A 20,323-nucleotide genomic window follows, 5' to 3' on the forward strand; every position below is an offset into this window, starting at 1 on the left:
TCTAACTCTAACCGCTCTGTTTGCTACTTGAGAGCAGCTCTAATTCTAAGCGCTCTCAGTTGCCCCTTCACAGCAGCTGTAAACCTCATCACTCTCTCTTGCCCCTACAACGCAGCTCTAACGCTCAGCGCTCGCTGTTGCCTCTTCAGAGCAGCTCTGACTAAATCTCAGCGCTCTGTGTTGCCCCTTCCCAGCAGCTCTAACTCTCAGCGCTATGTGTTGCCCCTTCACAACAGCTGGAACTCTCACCACTCTGTTTCCCTTTCACAGCAGCTCTAACTCTCACCACTCTGTTTCTGCTTCACAGCAGCCCTCACTCTCAACGCTCTGGGTTGCCCATCAACACAGCTGTAACTCAGCGCTCACTGTTGCCCATTCATAGCAGCTATAACTCTCAGCGCTCTGTTGACCCTTCATTGTAGCTCTGACTAAATCTCAGCGCTCTCTGTTGCCCCTTCACACCAGCTCTATCTCGCAGCACACCGTGTTGCCCCTTCAACGCAGCTCTAACTCTCAGAGCTCTCTCTGTTTCCCCTTCACAGCAGCTCTAACTCTAAGCGCTCTCAGTTGCCCCTTCAATGCAGCTCTATAACTCACAGCACTCTCTGTTCCCACTTTAACGCAGCTCTAACTCTCACCGCTCTCTGTTGCCCTTCAGAGCAGCTCTGACTAAATCTCAGTGCTCTCTGTTTCCCCAAGGCAGCTTTAACTCTCAGCGCTCTCTATTGCCCCTTCACAGGAGTTCTCTCACCGCTCTGTTTGCTACTTGAGAGCAGCTCTAATTCTAAGCCCTCTCAGTTGCCCCTTCACAGCAGCTCTAAACCTCACCGAGCTTCACAGCAGCTCTAACTCTCAGAGCGCTCTGTTGCCCCTTCAGAGGAGCTCTGACTAAATCTCAGCGCTCTCTGTTGCCCATTCATAGCAGCTATAACTCTCAGCGCTCTGTTGCCCCTTCATAGCAGCTCTGACTAAATCTCAGCGCTCTCTGTGTCCCCTTCACACCAGCTCTATCTCTCAGCGCTGTGTGTTGCCCCTTCAACACAGCTCTAATTCTCAGCGATCTATGAGCCCCTTCACAGGAGCACTGACTGACTCTCAAGCGCTCTGTGTTGCCACTTCACAGTAGCTGTAACTCTAAGTGCACTCAGTTGCCCCTTCTCAGCAGCTCTAACTTCCAGTGCTCTGTGTTGCCCCTTCACAGCAGCTCTAACGCTGAGCTCTCTCAGTTGCCCCTTCAATGCAGCTCTAACTCACAGCGCTCTGTGTTGCATCTTCAACGCAGCTGTAACTCTTACGGATCTCTGTTGCCCTTTAACAGCAGCTCTAACTCTAAGAGCTCTCATTTGCCCCTTCAATGCAGACCTAACGCACAGCACTCTGGGTTGCCCCTTCAGTGCAGCTCTGACTAAATCTCAGCGCTCTGTGATTCTCCTTCACAGAAGCTTTCTCAGCGCTCTGTGTAGCCCCTACACAGCAGCTCTAACTCTCAGCGCTGTGTGTTGCCCCTTCACAACAGCTGGAACTCTCACCACTCTGTTTCCCTTTCACAGCAGCTCTAACTCTCACCACTCTGTTTCTGCTTCACAGCAGCCCTCACTCTCAACGCTCTGGATTGCCCATCAACACAGCTGTAACTCAGCGCTCACTGTTGCCCATTCATAGCAGCTATAACTCTCAGCGCTCTGTTGACCCTTCATTGTAGCTCTGACTAAATCTCAGCGCTCTCTGTTGCCCCTTCACACCAGCTCTATCTCGCAGCACACCGTGTTGCCCCTTCAACGCAGCTTTCACTCTCAGAGCTCTCTCTGTTTCCCCTTCACAGCAGCTCTAACTCTAAGCGCTCTCAGTTGCCCCTTCAATGCAGCTCTATAACTCACAGCACTCTCTGTTCCCACTTTCACGCAGCACTAACTCTCACCGCTCTCTGTTGCCCTTCAGAGCAGCTCTGACTAAATCTCAGTGCTCTCTGTTTCCCCAAGGCAGCTTTAACTCTCAGCGCTCTCTATTGCCCCTTCACATGAACTCTAACTCTCACCGCTCTGTTTGCTACTTGAGAGCAGCTCTAATTCTAAGCGCTCTCAGTTGCCCCTTCACAGCAGCTCTGAACCTCAGCGGGCTCTGTTGCCCCTTCACAGCAGCTCTAACTCACAGCACTCTTTGTTGCCCCTTTAATGCAGCTCTAACTATCAGCGCTCTCTGTTGCCCTTCAGAGCCGCCCTGACTGAATCTCAGCGCTCTCTGTTTCCCCTCCACAGCACCTCTATCTCTCAGCGCTCTGTTTGCTTCTTCACAGCAGCTCTAATTCTAAGCGCTCTCAGTTGCCCCTTCACAGCAGCTCTGACCTCAGCGAGCTCTGTTGCCCCTTCACAGCAGCTCTAACTCACAGCGCGCTCTGTTGCCCTTCAGAGCAGCTCTGACTAGCTCTCCGTGCTTTCTGTTGACCCTTCAGATCAGTCTGACTAACTCTCAGCGCTCCCGGTTGCCCCTTCACAGCAGCTCTAACTCTCAGCGCCCTGTGTTGCCCCTTCAACGCAGCTCTAATGCTCACCACTCTTTACTGCCCCTTCACAACAGCAATAAATCAGCGCTCTCCGTTGCCCCTTCACAGCAGGTCTAATTCTAAGCGCTCTCAGTTGCCCCTTCACAGCAGCTCTGACCTCAGCGAGCTCTGTTGCCCCTTCACAGCAGCTCTAACTCTCAGCGCTGTGTGTTGCCCCTTCACAACAGCTCTAACTCTCACCATTCTGTTTCCGCTTCACAGCAGCCCTGACTCTCAACGCTCTGTGTTGCCCCTTCAACGCAGCTCTAACTCTCAGCGCTCGCTGTTGCCCCTTCAGTGCAGCTCTCACTAAATCTCAGCGCTCTGTGTTGCCCCTTCACAGAAGCTCTCTTAGCGCTCTGTTGCCCTTCAGAGCAGCTCTGACTAAATCTCAGCGCTCTGTTTCCCCTCCACAGCAGCTCAATCTCTCAGCGCTGTTTGCTTCTTCAGAGCAGCTCTAATTCTAAGCCCTCTCAGTTGCCCCTTCACAGAAGCTCTCTTAGCGCTCTGTTGCCCTTCAGAGTAGCACTGACTAAATCTCAGCGCTCTCTATTGCCCCTTCACAGGATCTCTAACTCTAACCGCTCTGTTTGCTACTTGAGAGCAGCTCTAATTCTAAGCGCTCTCAGTTGCCCCTTCACAGCAGCTGTAAACCTCATCGCTCTCTCTTGCCCCTACAACGCAGCTCTAACGCTCAGCGCTCGCTGTTGCCTCTTCAGAGCAGCTCTGACTAAATCTCAGCGCTCTGTGTTGCCCCTTCCCAGCAGCTCTAACTCTCAGCGCTATGTGTTGCCCCTTCACAACAGCTGGAACTCTCACCACTCTGTTTCCCTTTCACAGCAGCTCTAACTCTCACCACTCTGTTTCTGCTTCACAGCAGCCCTCACTCTCAACGCTCTGGGTTGCCCATCAACACAGCTGTAACTCAGCGCTCACTGTTGCCCATTCATAGCAGCTATAACTCTCAGCGCTCTGTTGACCCTTCATTGTAGCTCTGACTAAATCTCAGCGCTCTCTGTTGCCCCTTCACACCAGCTCTATCTCGCAGCACACCGTGTTGCCCCTTCAACGCAGCTCTAACTCTCAGAGCTCTCTCTGTTTCCCCTTCACAGCAGCTCTAACTCTAAGCGCTCTCAGTTGCCCCTTCAATGCAGCTCTGTAACTCACAGCACTCTCTGTTCCCACTTTAACGCAGCTCTAACTCTCACCGCTCTCTGTTGCCCTTCAGAGCAGCTCTGACTAAATCTCAGTGCTCTCTGTTTCCCCAAGGCAGCTTTAACTCTCAGCGCTCTCTATTGCCCCTTCACAGGAGTTCTCTCACCGCTCTGTTTGCTACTTGAGAGCAGCTCTAATTCTAAGCCCTCTCAGTTGCCCCTTCACAGCAGCTCTAAACCTCACCGAGCTTCACAGCAGCTCTAACTCTCAGAGCGCTCTGTTGCCCCTTCAGAGGAGCTCTGACTAAATCTCAGCGCTCTCTGTTGCCCATTCATAGCAGCTATAACTCTCAGCGCTCTGTTGCCCCTTCATAGCAGCTCTGACTAAATCTCAGCGCTCTCTGTGTCCCCTTCACACCAGCTCTATCTCTCAGCGCTGTGTGTTGCCCCTTCAACACAGCTCTAATTCTCAGCGATCTATGAGCCCCTTCACAGGAGCACTGACTGACTCTCAAGCGCTCTGTGTTGCCACTTCACAGTAGCTGTAACTCTAAGTGCACTCAGTTGCCCCTTCTCAGCAGCTCTAACTTCCAGTGCTCTGTGTTGCCCCTTCACAGCAGCTCTAACGCTGAGCTCTCTCAGTTGCCCCTTCAATGCAGCTCTAACTCACAGCGCTCTGTGTTGCATCTTCAACGCAGCTGTAACTCTTACGGATCTCTGTTGCCCTTTAACAGCAGCTCTAACTCTAAGAGCTCTCATTTGCCCCTTCAATGCAGCCCTAACGCACAGCACTCTGGGTTGCCCCTTCAGTGCAGCTCTGACTAAATCTCAGCGCTCTGTGATTCTCCTTCACAGAAGCTTTCTCAGCGCTCTGTGTAGCCCCTACACAGCAGCTCTAACTCTCAGCGCTGTGTGTTGCCCCTTCACAACAGCTGGAACTCTCACCACTCTGTTTCCCTTTCACAGCAGCTCTAACTCTCACCACTCTGTTTCTGCTTCACAGCAGCCCTCACTCTCAACGCTCTGGATTGCCCATCAACACAGCTGTAACTCAGCGCTCACTGTTGCCCATTCATAGCAGCTATAACTCTCAGCGCTCTGTTGACCCTTCATTGTAGCTCTGACTAAATCTCAGCGCTCTCTGTTGCCCCTTCACACCAGCTCTATCTCGCAGCACACCGTGTTGCCCCTTCAACGCAGCTCTCACTCTCAGAGCTCTCTCTGTTTCCCCTTCACAGCAGCTCTAACTCTAAGCGCTCTCAGTTGCCCCTTCAATGCAGCTCTATAACTCACAGCACTCTCTGTTCCCACTTTCACGCAGCACTAACTCTCACCGCTCTCTGTTGCCCTTCAGAGCAGCTCTGACTAAATCTCAGTGCTCTCTGTTTCCCCAAGGCAGCTTTAACTCTCAGCGCTCTCTATTGCCCCTTCACATGAACTCTAACTCTCACCGCTCTGTTTGCTACTTGAGAGCAGCTCTAATTCTAAGCGCTCTCAGTTGCCCCTTCACAGCAGCTCTGAACCTCAGCGGGCTCTGTTGCCCCTTCACAGCAGCTCTAACTCACAGCACTCTTTGTTGCCCCTTTAATGCAGCTCTAACTATCAGCGCTCTCTGTTGCCCTTCAGAGCCGCCCTGACTGAATCTCAGCGCTCTCTGTTTCCCCTCCACAGCACCTCTATCTCTCAGCGCTCTGTTTGCTTCTTCACAGCAGCTCTAATTCTAAGCGCTCTCAGTTGCCCCTTCACAGCAGCTCTGACCTCAGCGAGCTCTGTTGCCCCTTCACAACAGCTCTAACTCTCAGCGCTGTGTGTTGCCCCTTCACAACAGCTCTAACTCTCACCATTCTGTTTCCGCTTCACAGCAGCCCTGACTCTCAACGCTCTGTGTTGCCCCTTCAACGCAGCTCTAACTCTCAGCGCTCGCTGTTGCCCCTTCAGTGCAGCTCTCACTAAATCTCAGGGCTCTGTGTTGCCCCTTCACAGAAGCTCTCTTAGCGCTCTGTTGCCCTTCGGAGCAGCTCTGACTAAATCTCAGCGCTCTGTTTCCCCTCCACAGCAGCTCAATCTCTCAGCGCTGTTTGCTTCTTCAGAGCAGCTCTAATTCTAAGCGCTCTCAGTTGCCCCTTCACAGCAGCTCTGAACCTCAGCGGGCTCTGTTGCCCCTTCACAGCAGCTCTAACTCACAGCACTCTTTGTTGCCCCTTCACAACAGCTCTAACTCTCACCATTCTGTTTCCGCTTCACAGCAGCCCTGACTCTCAACGCTCTGTGTTGCCCCTTCAACGCAGCTCTAACTCTCAGCACTCGCTGTTGCCCCTTCAGTGCAGCTCTCACTAAATCTCAGCGCTCTGTGTTGCCCCTTCACAGAAGCTCTCTTAGCGCTCTGTTGCCCTTCAGAGCAGCTCTGACTAAATCTCAGCGCTCTCTGTTTCCCCTCCACAGCAGCTCAATCTCTCAGCGCTGTTTGCTTCTTCAGAGCAGCTCTAATTCTAAGCCCTCTCAGTTGCCCCTTCACAGCAGCTCTAAACCTCACCGAGCTTCACAGCAGCTCTAACTCACAGCGTGCTCTGTTGCCCTTCAGAGCAGCTCTGACTAACTCTCCGTGCTTTCTGTTGACCCTTCAGATCAGTCTGACTAACTCTCAGCGCTCCCGGTTGCCCCTTCACAGCAGCTCTAACTCTCAGCGCCCTGTGTTGCCACTTCAATGCAGTTCTAATTCTCAGCACTCTTTATTGCCCCTTCAGAGCAGCTCTAACTCTCAGAGCACTCTGTTGCCCTTCAGAGCAGCTCTGACTAAATCTCAGTGCTCTCTGTTTCCCCAAGGCAGCTTTAACTGTCAGCGCTCTCTATTGCCCCTTCACAGGAGTTCTAACTCTCACCGCTCTGTTTGCTACTTGAGAGCAGCTCTAATTCTAAGCGCTCTCAGTTGCCCCTTCACAGCAGCTGTAAACCTCAGCGAGCTCTGTTGCCCCTTCAACGCAGCTCTAACTCTCAGTGCGCTCTGTTGCCATTCAGAGTAGCACTGACTAAATCTCAGCGCTTTCTGTGGCCCCTTCACAGCAGCTCTAACTCTCAGCGCTGTGTGTTGCCCCTTCACAACAGCTCTAACTCTCACCATTCTGTTTCCGCTTCACAGCAGCCCTGACTGTCAACGCTCTGTGTTGCCCCTTCAACGCAGCTCTAACTCTCAGCGCTCGCTGTTGCCCCTTCAGTGCAGCTCTCACTAAATCTCAGCGCTCTGTGTTGCCCCTTCACAGAAGCTCTCTTAGCGCTCTGTTGCCCTTCAGAGCAGCTCTGACTAAATCTCAGCGCTCTGTTTCCCCTCCACAGCAGCTCAATCTCTCAGCGCTGTTTGCTTCTTCAGAGCAGCTCTAATTCTAAGCCCTCTCAGTTGCCCCTTCACAGAAGCTCTCTTAGCGCTCTGTTGCCCTTCAGAGTAGCACTGACTAAATCTCAGCGCTCTCTATTGCCCCTTCACAGGATCTCTAACTCTAACCGCTCTGTTTGCTACTTGAGAGCAGCTCTAATTCTAAGCGCTCTCAGTTGCCCCTTCACAGCAGCTGTAAACCTCATCGCTCTCTCTTGCCCCTACAACGCAGCTCTAACGCTCAGCGCTCGCTGTTGCCTCTTCAGAGCAGCTCTGACTAAATCTCAGCGCTCTGTGTTGCCCCTTCCCAGCAGCTCTAACTCTCAGCGCTATGTGTTGCCCCTTCACAACAGCTGGAACTCTCACCACTCTGTTTCCCTTTCACAGCAGCTCTAACTCTCACCACTCTGTTTCTGCTTCACAGCAGCCCTCACTCTCAACGCTCTGGGTTGCCCATCAACACAGCTGTAACTCAGCGCTCACTGTTGCCCATTCATAGCAGCTATAACTCTCAGCGCTCTGTTGACCCTTCATTGTAGCTCTGACTAAATCTCAGCGCTCTCTGTTGCCCCTTCACACCAGCTCTATCTCGCAGCACACCGTGTTGCCCCTTCAACGCAGCTCTAACTCTCAGAGCTCTCTCTGTTTCCCCTTCACAGCAGCTCTAACTCTAAGCGCTCTCAGTTGCCCCTTCAATGCAGCTCTGTAACTCACAGCACTCTCTGTTCCCACTTTAACGCAGCTCTAACTCTCAGCGCTCTCTGTTGCCCTTCAGAGCAGCTCTGACTAAATCTCAGTGCTCTCTGTTTCCCCAAGGCAGCTTTAACTCTCAGCGCTCTCTATTGCCCCTTCACAGGAGTTCTCTCACCGCTCTGTTTGCTACTTGAGAGCAGCTCTAATTCTAAGCCCTCTCAGTTGCCCCTTCACAGCAGCTCTAAACCTCACCGAGCTTCACAGCAGCTCTAACTCTCAGAGCGCTCTGTTGCCCCTTCAGAGGAGCTCTGACTAAATCTCAGCGCTCTCTGTTGCCCATTCATAGCAGCTATAACTCTCAGCGCTCTGTTGCCCCTTCATAGCAGCTCTGACTAAATCTCAGCGCTCTCTGTGTCCCCTTCACACCAGCTCTATCTCTCAGCGCTGTGTGTTGCCCCTTCAACACAGCTCTAATTCTCAGCGATCTATGAGCCCCTTCACAGGAGCACTGACTGACTCTCAAGCGCTCTGTGTTGCCACTTCACAGTAGCTGTAACTCTAAGTGCACTCAGTTGCCCCTTCTCAGCAGCTCTAACTTCCAGTGCTCTGTGTTGCCCCTTCACAGCAGCTCTAACGCTGAGCTCTCTCAGTTGCCCCTTCAATGCAGCTCTAACTCACAGCGCTCTGTGTTGCATCTTCAACGCAGCTGTAACTCTTACGGATCTCTGTTGCCCTTTAACAGCAGCTCTAACTCTAAGAGCTCTCATTTGCCCCTTCAATGCAGCCCTAACGCACAGCACTCTGGGTTGCCCCTTCAGTGCAGCTCTGACTAAATCTCAGCGCTCTGTGATTCTCCTTCACAGAAGCTTTCTCAGCGCTCTGTGTAGCCCCTACACAGCAGCTCTAACTCTCAGCGCTGTGTGTTGCCCCTTCACAACAGCTGGAACTCTCACCACTCTGTTTCCCTTTCACAGCAGCTCTAACTCTCACCACTCTGTTTCTGCTTCACAGCAGCCCTCACTCTCAACGCTCTGGATTGCCCATCAACACAGCTGTAACTCAGCGCTCACTGTTGCCCATTCATAGCAGCTATAACTCTCAGCGCTCTGTTGACCCTTCATTGTAGCTCTGACTAAATCTCAGCGCTCTCTGTTGCCCCTTCACACCAGCTCTATCTCGCAGCACACCGTGTTGCCCCTTCAACGCAGCTTTCACTCTCAGAGCTCTCTCTGTTTCCCCTTCACAGCAGCTCTAACTCTAAGCGCTCTCAGTTGCCCCTTCAATGCAGCTCTATAACTCACAGCACTCTCTGTTCCCACTTTCACGCAGCACTAACTCTCACCGCTCTCTGTTGCCCTTCAGAGCAGCTCTGACTAAATCTCAGTGCTCTCTGTTTCCCCAAGGCAGCTTTAACTCTCAGCGCTCTCTATTGCCCCTTCACATGAACTCTAACTCTCACCGCTCTGTTTGCTACTTGAGAGCAGCTCTAATTCTAAGCGCTCTCAGTTGCCCCTTCACAGCAGCTCTGAACCTCAGCGGGCTCTGTTGCCCCTTCACAGCAGCTCTAACTCACAGCACTCTTTGTTGCCCCTTTAATGCAGCTCTAACTATCAGCGCTCTCTGTTGCCCTTCAGAGCCGCCCTGACTGAATCTCAGCGCTCTCTGTTTCCCCTCCACAGCACCTCTATCTCTCAGCGCTCTGTTTGCTTCTTCACAGCAGCTCTAATTCTAAGCGCTCTCAGTTGCCCCTTCACAGCAGCTCTGACCTCAGCGAGGTCTGTTGCCCCTTCACAGCAGCTCTAACTCTCAGCGCTGTGTGTTGCCCCTTCACAACAGCTCTAACTCTCACCATTCTGTTTCCGCTTCACAGCAGCCCTGACTCTCAACGCTCTGTGTTGCCCCTTCAACGCAGCTCTAACTCTCAGCACTCGCTGTTGCCCCTTCAGTGCAGCTCTCACTAAATCTCAGCGCTCTGTGTTGCCCCTTCACAGAAGCTCTCTTAGCGCTCTGTTGCCCTTCAGAGCAGCTCTGACTAAATCTCAGCGCTCTCTGTTTCCCCTCCACAGCAGCTCAATCTCTCAGCGCTGTTTGCTTCTTCAGAGCAGCTCTAATTCTAAGCCCTCTCAGTTGCCCCTTCACAGCAGCTCTAAACCTCACCGAGCTTCACAGCAGCTCTAACTCACAGCGTGCTCTGTTGCCCTTCAGAGCAGCTCTGACTAACTCTCCGTGCTTTCTGTTGACCCTTCAGATCAGTCTGACTAACTCTCAGCGCTCCCGGTTGCCCCTTCACAGCAGCTCTAACTCTCAGCGCCCTGTGTTGCCACTTCAATGCAGTTCTAATTCTCAGCACTCTTTATTGCCCCTTCAGAGCAGCTCTAACTCTCAGAGCACTCTGTTGCCCTTCAGAGCAGCTCTGACTAAATCTCAGTGCTCTCTGTTTCCCCAAGGCAGCTTTAACTCTCAGCGCTCTCTATTGCCCCTTCACAGGAGTTCTAACTCTCACCGCTCTGTTTGCTACTTGAGAGCAGCTCTAATTCTAAGCGCTCTCAGTTGCCCCTTCACAGCAGCTGTAAACCTCAGCGAGCTCTGTTGCCCCTTCAACGCAGCTCTAACTCTCAGTGCGCTCTGTTGCCATTCAGAGTAGCACTGACTAAATCTCAGCGCTTTCTGTGGCCCCTTCACAGCAGCTCTAACTCTCAGAGCGCTCTGTTGCCCCTTCAGAGGAGCTCTGACTAAATCTCTAGGCTCTCTGTTGCCCCTTCACAGCAGCTCTAACTCTCAGCGCGCTCTGTTGCCCTTCAGAGTAGCACTGACTAAATCTCAGCGCTCTCTATTGCCCCTTCACAGGATCTCTAACTCTAACCGCTCTGTCTGCTACTTGAGAGCAGCTCTAATTCTAAGCGCTCTCAGTTGCCCCTTCACAGCAGCTGTAAACCTCATCGCTCTCTCTTGCCCCTACAACGCAGCTCTAACGCTCAGCGCTCGCTGTTGCCTCTTCAGAGCAGCTCTGACTAAATCTCAGCGCTCTGTGTTGCCCCTTCCCAGCAGCTCTAACTCTCAGCGCTCTGTGTTGCCCCTTCACAACAGCTGGAACTCTCACCACTCTGTTTCCCTTTCACAGCAGCTCTAACTCTCACCACTCTGTTTCTGCTTCACAGCAGCCCTCACTCTCAACGCTCTGGGTTGCCCATCAACACAGCTGTAACTCAGCGCTCACTGTTGCCCATTCATAGCAGCTATAACTCTCAGCGCTCTGTTGACCCTTCATTGTAGCTCTGACTAAATCTCAGCGCTCTCTGTTGCCCCTTCACACCAGCTCTATCTCGCAGCACACCGTGTTGCCCCTTCAACGCAGCTCTAACTCTCAGAGCTCTCTCTGTTTCCCCTTCACAGCAGCTCTAACTCTAAGCGCTCTCAGTTGCCCCTTCAATGCAGCTCTATAACTCACAGCACTCTCTGTTCCCACTTTAATGCAGCTCTAACTCTCACCGCTCTCTGTTGCCCTTCAGAGCAGCTCTGACTAAATCTCAGTGCTCTCTGTTTCCCCAAGGCAGCTTTAACTCTCAGCGCTCTCTATTGCCCCTTCACAGGAGTTCTCTCACCGCTCTGTTTGCTACTTGAGAGCAGCTCTAATTCTAAGCCCTCTCAGTTGCCCCTTCACAGCAGCTCTAAACCTCACCGAGCTTCACAGCAGCTCTAACTCTCAGAGCGCTCTGTTGCCCCTTCAGAGGAGCTCTGACTAAATCTCAGCGCTCTCTGTTGCCCATTCATAGCAGCTATAACTCTCAGCGCTCTGTTGCCCCTTCATAGCAGCTCTGACTAAATCTCAGCGCTCTCTGTGTCCCCTTCACACCAGCTCTATCTCTCAGCGCTGTGTGTTGCCCCTTCAACACAGCTCTAATTCTCAGCGATCTATGAGCCCCTTCACAGGAGCACTGACTGACTCTCAAGCGCTCTGTGTTGCCACTTCACAGTAGCTGTAACTCTAAGTGCACTCAGTTGCCCCTTCTCAGCAGCTCTAACTTCCAGTGCTCTGTGTTGCCCCTTCACAGCAGCTCTAACGCTGAGCTCTCTCAGTTGCCCCTTCAATGCAGCTCTAACTCACAGCGCTCTGTGTTGCATCTTCAACGCAGCTGTAACTCTTACGGATCTCTGTTGCCCTTTCACAGCAGCTCTAACTCTAAGAGCTCTCATTTGCCCCTTCAATGCAGCCCTAACGCACAGCACTCTGGGTTGCCCCTTCAGTGCAGCTCTGACTAAATCTCAGCGCTCTGTGTTTCCCCTTCACAGAAGCTTTCTCAGCGCTCTGTGTAGCCCCTACACAGCAGCTCTAAATCTCAGCGCTGTGTGTTGCCCCTTCACAACAGCTGGAACTCTCACCACTCTGTTTCCCTTTCACAGCAGCTCTAACTCTCACCACTCTGTTTCCGCTTCACAGCAGCCCTCACTCTCAACGCTCTGGGTTGCCCATCAACACAGCTGTAACTCAGCGCTCACTGTTGCCCATTCAGAGCAGCTATAACTCTCAGCGCTCTGTTGACCCTTCATTGTAGCTCTGACTAAATCTCAGCGCTCTCTGTTGCCCCTTCACACCAGCTCTATCTCGCAGCACACCGTGTTGCCCCTTCAACGCAGCTTTCACTCTCAGAGCTCTCTCTGTTTCCCCTTCACAGCAGCTCTAACTCTAAGCGCTCTCAGTTGCCCCTTCAATGCAGCTCTATAACTCACAGCACTCTCTGTTCCCACTTTCACGCAGCACTAACTCTCACCGCTCTCTGTTGCCCTTCAGAGCAGCTCTGACTAAATCTCAGTGCTCTCTGTTTCCCCAAGGCAGCTTTAAATCTCAGCGCTCTCTATTGCCCCTTCACATGAACTCTAACTCTCACCGCTCTGTTTGCTACTTGAGAGCAGCTCTAATTCTAAGCGCTCTCAGTTGCCCCTTCACAGCAGCTCTGAACCTCAGCGGGCTCTGTTGCCCCTTCACAGCAGCTCTAACTCACAGCACTCTTTGTTGCCCCTTTAATGCAGCTCTAACTATCAGCGCTCTCTGTTGCCCTTCAGAGCCGCCCTGACTGAATCTCAGCGCTCTCTGTTTCCCCTCCACAGCACCTCTATCTCTCAGCGCTCTGTTTGCTTCTTCACAGCAGCTCTAATTCTAAGCGCTCTCAGTTGCCCCTTCACCGCAGCTCTGACCTCAGCGAGCTCTGTTGCCCCTTCACAGCAGCTCTAACTCTCAGCGCTCTCTGTTGCCCTTCAGAGCAGCTCTGACTAAATCTCAGTGCTCTCTGTTTCCCCAAGGCAGCTTTAACTCTCAGCGCTCTCTATTGCCCCTTCACATGAACTCTAACTCTCACCGCTCTGTTTGCTACTTGAGAGCAGCTCTAATTCTAAGCGCTCTCAGTTGCCCCTTCACAGCAGCTCTGAACCTCAGCGGGCTCTGTTGCCCCTTCACAGCAGCTCTAACTCACAGCACTCTTTGTTGCCCCTTTAATGCAGCTCTAACTATCAGCGCTCTCTGTTGCCCTTCAGAGCCGCCCTGACTGAATCTCAGCGCTCTCTGTTTCCCCTCCACAGCACCTCTATCTCTCAGCGCTCTGTTTGCTTCTTCACAGCAGCTCTAATTCTAAGCGCTCTCAGTTGCCCCTTCACAGCAGCTCTGACCTCAGCGAGCTCTGTTGCCCCTTCACAGCAGCTCTAACTCTCAGCGCTGTGTGTTGCCCCTTCACAACAGCTCTAACTCTCACCATTCTGTTTCCGCTTCACAGCAGCCCTGACTCTCAACGCTCTGTGTTGCCCCTTCAACGCAGCTCTAACTCTCAGCACTCGCTGTTGCCCCTTCAGTGCAGCTCTCACTAAATCTCAGCGCTCTGTGTTGCCCCTTCACAGAAGCTCTCTTAGCGCTCTGTTGCCCTTCAGAGCAGCTCTGACTAAATCTCAGCGCTCTCTGTTTCCCCTCCACAACAGCTCAATCTCTCAGCGCTGTTTGCTTCTTCAGAGCAGCTCTAATTCTAAGCCCTCTCAGTTGCCCCTTCACAGCAGCTCTAAACCTCACCGAGCTTCACAGCAGCTCTAACTCACAGCGTGCTCTGTTGCCCTTCAGAGCAGCTCTGACTAACTCTCCGTGCTTTCTGTTGACCCTTCAGATCAGTCTGACTAACTCTCAGCGCTCCCGGTTGCCCCTTCACAGCAGCTCTAACTCTCAGCGCCCTGTGTTGCCACTTCAATGCAGTTCTAATTCTCAGCACTCTTTATTGCCCCTTCAGAGCAGCTCTAACTCTCAGAGCACTCTGTTGCCCTTCAGAGCAGCTCTGACTAAATCTCAGTGCTCTCTGTTTCCCCAAGGCAGCTTTAACTGTCAGCGCTCTCTATTGCCCCTTCACAGGAGTTCTAACTCTCACCGCTCTGTTTGCTACTTGAGAGCAGCTCTAATTCTAAGCGCTCTCAGTTGCCCCTTCACAGCAGCTGTAAACCTCAGCGAGCTCTGTTGCCCCTTCAACGCAGCTCTAACTCTCAGTGCGCTCTGTTGCCATTCAGAGTAGCACTGACTAAATCTCAGCGCTTTCTGTGGCCCCTTCACAGCAGCTCTAACTCTCAGAGCGCTCTGTTGCCCCTTCAGAGGAGCTCTGACTAAATCTCTAGGCTCTCTGTTGCCCCTTCACAGCAGCTCTAACTCTCAGCGCGCTCTGTTGCCCTTCAGAGTAGCACTGACTAAATCTCAGCGCTCTCTATTGCCCCTTCACAGGATCTCTAACTCTAACCGCTCTGTTTGCTACTTGAGAGCAGCTCTAATTCTAAGCGCTCTCAGTTGCCCCTTCACAGCAGCTGTAAACCTCATCACTCTCTCTTGCCCCTACAACGCAGCTCTAACGCTCAGCGCTCGCTGTTGCCTCTTCAGAGCAGCTCTGACTAAATCTCAGCGCTCTGTGTTGCCCCTTCCCAGCAGCTCTAACTCTCAGCGCTCTGTGTTGCCCCTTCACAACAGCTGGAACTCTCACCACTCTGTTTCCCTTTCACAGCAGCTCTAACTCTCACCACTCTGTTTCTGCTTCACAGCAGCCCTCACTCTCAACGCTCTGGGTTGCCCATCAACACAGCTGTAACTCAGCGCTCACTGTTGCCCATTCATAGCAGCTATAACTCTCAGCGCTCTGTTGACCCTTCATTGTAGCTCTGACTAAATCTCAGCGCTCTCTGTTGCCCCTTCACACCAGCTCTATCTCGCAGCACACCGTGTTGCCCCTTCAACGCAGCTCTAACTCTCAGAGCTCTCTCTGTTTCCCCTTCACAGCAGCTCTAACTCTAAGCGCTCTCAGTTGCCCCTTCAATGCAGCTCTATAACTCACAGCACTCTCTGTTCCCACTTTAATGCAGCTCTAACTCTCACCGCTCTCTCTGTTTCCCCTTCACAGCAGCTCTAACTCTAAGCGCTCTCAGTTGCCCCTTCAATGCAGCTCTATAACTCACAGCACTCTCTGTTCCCACTTTAATGCAGCTCTAACTCTCACCGCTCTCTGTTGCCCTTCAGAGCAGCTCTGACTAAATCTCAGTGCTCTCTGTTTCCCCAAGGCAGCTTTAACTCTCAGCGCTCTCTATTGCCCCTTCACAGGAGTTCTCTCACCGCTCTGTTTGCTACTTGAGAGCAGCTCTAATTCTAAGCCCTCTCAGTTGCCCCTTCACAGCAGCTCTAAACCTCACCGAGCTTCACAGCAGCTCTAACTCTCAGAGCGCTCTGTTGCCCCTTCAGAGGAGCTCTGACTAAATCTCAGCGCTCTCTGTTGCCCATTCATAGCAGCTATAACTCTCAGCGCTCTGTTGCCCCTTCATAGCAGCTCTGACTAAATCTCAGCGCTCTCTGTGTCCCCTTCACACCAGCTCTATCTCTCAGCGCTGTGTGTTGCCCCTTCAACACAGCTCTAATTCTCAGCGATCTATGAGCCCCTTCACAGGAGCACTGACTGACTCTCAAGCGCTCTGTGTTGCCACTTCACAGTAGCTGTAACTCTAAGTGCACTCAGTTGCCCCTTCTCAGCAGCTCTAACTTCCAGTGCTCTGTGTTGCCCCTTCACAGCAGCTCTAACGCTGAGCTCTCTCAGTTGCCCCTTCAATGCAGCTCTAACTCACAGCGCTCTGTGTTGCATCTTCAACGCAGCTGTAACTCTTACGGATCTCTGTTGCCCTTTCACAGCAGCTCTAACTCTAAGAGCTCTCATTTGCCCCTTCAATGCAGCCCTAACGCACAGCACTCTGGGTTGCCCCTTCAGTGCAGCTCTGACTAAATCTCAGCGCTCTGTGATTCTCCTTCACAGAAGCTTTCTCAGCGCTCTGTGTAGCCCCTACACAGCAGCTCTAAATCTCAGCGCTGTGTGTTGCCCCTTCACAACAGCTGGAACTCTCACCACTCTGTTTCCCTTTCACAGCAGCTCTAACTCTCACCACTCTGTTTCCGCTTCACAGCAGCCCTCACTCTCAACGCTCTGGGTTGCCCATCAACACAGCTGTAACTCAGCGCTCACTGTTGCCCATTCAGAGCAGCTATAACTCTCAGCGCTCTGTTGACCCTTCATTGTAGCTCTGACTAAATCTCAGCGCTCTCTGTTGCCCCTTCACACCAGCTCTATCTCGCAGCACACCGTGTTGCCCCTTCAACGCAGCTTTCACTCTCAGAGCTCTCTCTGTTTCCCCTTCACAGCAGCTCTAACTCTAAGCGCTCTCAGTTGCCCCTTCAATGCAGCTCTATAACTCACAGCACTCTCTGTTCCCACTTTCACGCAGCACTAACTCTCACCGCTCTCTGTTGCCCTTCAGAGCAGCTCTGACTAAATCTCAGTGCTCTCTGTTTCCCCAAGGCAGCTTTAAATCTCAGCGCTCTCTATTGCCCCTTCACATGAACTCTAACTCTCACCGCTCTGTTTGCTACTTGAGAGCAGCTCTAATTCTAAGCGCTCTCAGTTGCCCCTTCACAGCAGCTCTGAACCTCAGCGGGCTCTGTTGCCCCTTCACAGCAGCTCTAACTCACAGCACTCTTTGTTGCCCCTTTAATGCAGCTCTAACTATCAGCGCTCTCTGTTGCCCTTCAGAGCCGCCCTGACTGAATCTCAGCGCTCTCTGTTTCCCCTCCACAGCACCTCTATCTCTCAGCGCTCTGTTTGCTTCTTCACAGCAGCTCTAATTCTAAGCGCTCTCAGTTGCCCCTTCACAGCAGCTCTGACCTCAGCGAGCTCTGTTGCCCCTTCACAGCAGCTCTAACTCTCAGCGCTCTCTGTTGCCCTTCAGAGCAGCTCTGACTAAATCTCAGTGCTCTCTGTTTCCCCAAGGCAGCTTTAACTCTCAGCGCTCTCTATTGCCCCTTCACATGAACTCTAACTCTCACCGCTCTGTTTGCTACTTGAGAGCAGCTCTAATTCTAAGCGCTCTCAGTTGCCCCTTCACAGCAGCTCTGAACCTCAGCGGGCTCTGTTGCCCCTTCACAGCAGCTCTAACTCACAGCACTCTTTGTTGCCCCTTTAATGCAGCTCTAACTATCAGCGCTCTCTGTTGCCCTTCAGAGCCGCCCTGACTGAATCTCAGCGCTCTCTGTTTCCCCTCCACAGCACCTCTATCTCTCAGCGCTCTGTTTGCTTCTTCACAGCAGCTCTAATTCTAAGCGCTCTCAGTTGCCCCTTCACAGCAGCTCTGACCTCAGCGAGCTCTGTTGCCCCTTCACAGCAGCTCTAACTCTCAGCGCTGTGTGTTGCCCCTTCACAACAGCTCTAACTCTCACCATTCTGTTTCCGCTTCACAGCAGCCCTGACTCTCAACGCTCTGTGTTGCCCCTTCAACGCAGCTCTAACTCTCAGCACTCGCTGTTGCCCCTTCAGTGCAGCTCTCACTAAATCTCAGCGCTCTGTGTTGCCCCTTCACAGAAGCTCTCTTAGCGCTCTGTTGCCCTTCAGAGCAGCTCTGACTAAATCTCAGCGCTCTGTTTCCCCTCCACAGCAGCTCAATCTCTCAGCGCTGTTTGCTTCTTCAGAGCAGCTCTAATTCTAAGCCCTCTCAGTTGCCCCTTCACAGCAGCTCTAAACCTCACCGAGCTTCACAGCAGCTCTAACTCACAGCGTGCTCTGTTGCCCTTCAGAGCAGCTCTGACTAACTCTCCGTGCTTTCTGTTGACCCTTCAGATCAGTCTGACTAACTCTCAGCGCTCCCGGTTGCCCCTTCACAGCAGCTCTAACTCTCAGCGCCCTGTGTTGCCACTTCAATGCAGTTCTAATTCTCAGCACTCTTTATTGCCCCTTCAGAGCAGCTCTAACTCTCAGAGCACTCTGTTGCCCTTCAGAGCAGCTCTGACTAAATCTCAGTGCTCTCTGTTTCCCCAAGGCAGCTTTAACTGTCAGCGCTCTCTATTGCCCCTTCACAGGAGTTCTAACTCTCACCGCTCTGTTTGCTACTTGAGAGCAGCTCTAATTCTAAGCGCTCTCAGTTGCCCCTTCACAGCAGCTGTAAACCTCAGCGAGCTCTGTTGCCCCTTCAACGCAGCTCTAACTCTCAGTGCGCTCTGTTGCCATTCAGAGTAGCACTGACTAAATCTCAGCGCTTTCTGTGGCCCCTTCACAGCAGCTCTAACTCTCAGAGCGCTCTGTTGCCCCTTCAGAGGAGCTCTGACTAAATCTCTAGGCTCTCTGTTGCCCCTTCACAGCAGCTCTAACTCTCAGCGCGCTCTGTTGCCCTTCAGAGTAGCACTGACTAAATCTCAGCGCTCTCTATTGCCCCTTCACAGGATCTCTAACTCTAACCGCTCTGTTTGCTACTTGAGAGCAGCTCTAATTCTAAGCGCTCTCAGTTGCCCCTTCACAGCAGCTGTAAACCTCATCACTCTCTCTTGCCCCTACAACGCAGCTCTAACGCTCAGCGCTCGCTGTTGCCTCTTCAGAGCAGCTCTGACTAAATCTCAGCGCTCTGTGTTGCCCCTTCCCAGCAGCTCTAACTCTCAGCGCTCTGTGTTGCCCCTTCACAACAGCTGGAACTCTCACCACTCTGTTTCCCTTTCACAGCAGCTCTAACTCTCACCACTCTGTTTCTGCTTCACAGCAGCCCTCACTCTCAACGCTCTGGGTTGCCCATCAACACAGCTGTAACTCAGCGCTCACTGTTGCCCATTCATAGCAGCTATAACTCTCAGCGCTCTGTTGACCCTTCATTGTAGCTCTGACTAAATCTCAGCGCTCTCTGTTGCCCCTTCACACCAGCTCTATCTCGCAGCACACCGTGTTGCCCCTTCAACGCAGCTCTAACTCTCAGAGCTCTCTCTGTTTCCCCTTCACAGCAGCTCTAACTCTAAGCGCTCTCAGTTGCCCCTTCAATGCAGCTCTATAACTCACAGCACTCTCTGTTCCCACTTTAATGCAGCTCTAACTCTCACCGCTCTCTGTTGCCCTTCAGAGCAGCTCTGACTAAATCTCAGTGCTCTCTGTTTCCCCAAGGCAGCTTTAACTCTCAGCGCTCTCTATTGCCCCTTCACAGGAGTTCTCTCACCGCTCTGTTTGCTACTTGAGAGCAGCTCTAATTCTAAGCCCTCTCAGTTGCCCCTTCACAGCAGCTCTAAACCTCACCGAGCTTCACAGCAGCTCTAACTCTCAGAGCGCTCTGTTGCCCCTTCAGAGGAGCTCTGACTAAATCTCAGCGCTCTCTGTTGCCCATTCATAGCAGCTATAACTCTCAGCGCTCTGTTGCCCCTTCATAGCAGCTCTGACTAAATCTCAGCGCTCTCTGTGTCCCCTTCACACCAGCTCTATCTCTCAGCGCTGTGTGTTGCCCCTTCAACACAGCTCTAATTCTCAGCGATCTATGAGCCCCTTCACAGGAGCACTGACTGACTCTCAAGCGCTCTGTGTTGCCACTTCACAGTAGCTGTAACTCTAAGTGCACTCAGTTGCCCCTTCTCAGCAGCTCTAACTTCCAGTGCTCTGTGTTGCCCCTTCACAGCAGCTCTAACGCTGAGCTCTCTCAGTTGCCCCTTCAATGCAGCTCTAACTCACAGCGCTCTGTGTTGCATCTTCAACGCAGCTGTAACTCTTACGGATCTCTGTTGCCCTTTCACAGCAGCTCTAACTCTAAGAGCTCTCATTTGCCCCTTCAATGCAGCCCTAACGCACAGCACTCTGGGTTGCCCCTTCAGTGCAGCTCTGACTAAATCTCAGCGCTCTGTGATTCTCCTTCACAGAAGCTTTCTCAGCGCTCTGTGTAGCCCCTACACAGCAGCTCTAAATCTCAGCGCTGTGTGTTGCCCCTTCACAACAGCTGGAACTCTCACCACTCTGTTTCCCTTTCACAGCAGCTCTAACTCTCACCACTCTGTTTCCGCTTCACAGCAGCCCTCACTCTCAACGCTCTGGGTTGCCCATCAACACAGCTGTAACTCAGCGCTCACTGTTGCCCATTCAGAGCAGCTATAACTCTCAGCGCTCTGTTGACCCTTCATTGTAGCTCTGACTAAATCTCAGCGCTCTCTGTTGCCCCTTCACACCAGCTCTATCTCGCAGCACACCGTGTTGCCCCTTCAACGCAGCTTTCACTCTCAGAGCTCTCTCTGTT

General features: G+C 52.4%; 1 protein-coding gene across 3 annotated transcripts in view; it reads right to left on the reverse strand.

Moving 5' to 3' along the window:
- Window positions 1-20,323, reverse strand: part of MTR (5-methyltetrahydrofolate-homocysteine methyltransferase) — a 286,789-nt gene that overhangs the window by 162,302 nt on the left and 104,164 nt on the right. The window lies entirely within an intron of this gene.

Source organism: Pseudorca crassidens, chromosome 16, assembly GCF_039906515.1.
Source record: "Pseudorca crassidens isolate mPseCra1 chromosome 16, mPseCra1.hap1, whole genome shotgun sequence".
NCBI lineage: Eukaryota > Metazoa > Chordata > Mammalia > Artiodactyla > Delphinidae > Pseudorca > Pseudorca crassidens.